The sequence below is a fragment of the Rhinoraja longicauda genome, chromosome 9 (assembly GCF_053455715.1).
Source record: "Rhinoraja longicauda isolate Sanriku21f chromosome 9, sRhiLon1.1, whole genome shotgun sequence".
Lineage (NCBI taxonomy): Eukaryota > Metazoa > Chordata > Chondrichthyes > Rajiformes > Arhynchobatidae > Rhinoraja > Rhinoraja longicauda.
The window spans coordinates 35,562,161-35,564,644 of record NC_135961.1 but is presented as its reverse complement, the minus strand read 5'-3'; positions in this window follow the sequence as shown (position 1 = coordinate 35,564,644).

The window sequence follows — 2,484 nt, the reverse complement described above, 5'->3', positions numbered from 1 at the left end:
AGAGCAATGTTTTGGCATTTGTTTCATTCTGTTTTATTCTGTACTAACTGAAAAGTGTTTGAGTTGAAGCAAACTTCAGACACTGGGATTTTTTCTCAGGGAATTAACCGGAGATTCAATGAAGAATGGCTTTTTTACAGTTAGTTTTCAGCAATTTTGTCTGTCAAAATGGTTTCTGAAAGACACCTGCAATAGTTAATCTATCAAGTGGCCAGAGGTTGGATGCTACAGGTGCCGAAATGTTTCTAAATATGGGGTGTACATAAATTTGTAGTTTACTTTTTGGCATATTTGGAAAAGTTCCATTCTTCTGTCCCTTACACATGGGAAATATATATTGAATAGATAGAGTCGGGCGGCACAGTGGCACAACGGTAGAGTTGTTGCCTTGTAGCACCAAAAACCCGGGTTCGATCCTGACCACGGGTGCTGTCTATAAAGAGTTTGTACATTCTACCTGTGGCCGCATGGGTTTTCTCCAGGTGTTCCTGTTTCTACCCACACTCCAAAGACGTGCAGGCTTGTAGGTAAATTGGCTTTGGTAAGTTGTAAAATTGTCCTTGGTTTGTAGGTTAGTGCACGGGGTGACACTGGTCGGCGTGGACTCGGTAGGCCGAAGTGCATGTTTCTGTGTTGTATCTCTAAAGTCTAAAATAATTATAATATTAATTATTCTACCGAGGTAATTGTGGCACCAATACTGCTAAATTGGACGCTGACAGTATACTGATCACTAGATTTTAAGCGTACACTGAGGGAACAACAAGGATATCCTCAGCAGTGAAGGGATTCTTCAGTTCCTTGCAGATATATTCTGCAGTCTGTATCTTCCCCTTCGCTCTACCTCTTCTACTTGAGTTTGACGATTGTATTTATGTATAGTATTATCTAATCTGATTGGATAACATGCAAAACAAAGCTTTTTACTATACCAACACCAGGCGTGAGATTCCCTGACTTCGTTCTCGCCAATCTACCTGTAATGGATGCTTCCGTCCATGGCAGTAGTAGTAGAAATTACGACTTTGCAGTCAAAAGATAGACAAAAGATGTACAGTTTTGGTCTCCTAATTTGAGGAAGGACATCCTTGTAATTGAGGCAGTGCAGCGTAGGTTCACGAGATTGATCCCTGGGATGGCGGGACTGACATATGAGGAAAGATTGAAAAGACTAGGCTTGTATTCACTAGAGTTTAGAAGGATGAGAGGGGATCTTATAGAAACATATAAAATTATAAAAGGACTGGACAAGCTAGATGCAGGAAAAATGTTCCCAATGTTGGGGAAGTCCAGAACCAGGGGCCACAGTCTTAGAATAAAGGGGAGGCCATTTAAAACTGAGGTGAGAAAAAACTTTTTCACCCAGAGAGTTGTGAATTTGTGGAATTCTCTGCCACCGAGGGCAGTGGAAGCCAAATCACTGGATGGATTTAAGAGAGAGTTAGATAGAGCTCTAGGGACTAGTGGAATCAAGAGATAAGGGTAGAAGGCAGGCATGGGGTATTGATTGGGGATGATCAGCCATGATCACAATGAAGGGCCAAATGGCCTCCTCCTGCACCTATTTTCTGTGTTTCTATGTTAAGAGTCAGGAAAATATTTTACTGTCATATTTCCCGAAACAGAACAATTAAATTCTTGCTTGAAGCAGGACAACAGGTATGTAAACATATTACAAGTCCACCACTGATTTTCCAGCACCTTTGGTTCAGGAGCCTTTCAGGATTATCCGTTTTGCTGGACCAACAGAGGTTACAGCCTCCAAAAGGTGTCGAATGGTACTGGAACAGTCCTATAGGCCACTGGAGTGCCAAGATACTGGCCTGCAAAGTCGGCCTCAGAAGTCGGTTATGAGAACGGATCTGCTGGCTCCAGCCAGGCTGGAGTTCCAGAGCCCGGTCTGCAGGGGGCAAATTCAACCTGCCGATCGACCACAGAAGTCCCAATGAGGTTCAGATTGGCCACCTCACACGGCCTGAGGGGGCACATTTTTGAGGGAACTTCTGGAGTGCGGAGGGTTTCAAATGCGCTCACGTAATCATGTCCGGATTAAAGGAGGTGCCAGACCACCAGTTGCTGGAAATGTGCTGGTGGACCTGTGCTGATACCATAATAAAGAACAACAAAATGTTCAATACATTTTTTAAAAAAACAATGTTGTGCAAAAACAAAGCCCGAAATCCCAAGTGCAATCAGGCAGTTCATCGTTCAGAAGTTTAGTTGGTGTTCGTAATGTTCACTAGCCTCATGGTTGTTGGACCTGTGTGTGCCTTTACTACTAAGGGCATTGTGATGTGGGGGATTACCATCAAGCTCACTGGGATGGACATTGATAAAATCTCACCTTGAAGCTGAGCAACCATGAGGTCTTATAGTTCATTAGCAGCAGAAATGCCACCACCACCACAGCCTGTACCCTCAGGGCCTGGTATAAAATCATGAGGGGAATAGATAGGGTGAATGCAGCGTCTTTTTCACTGAGTA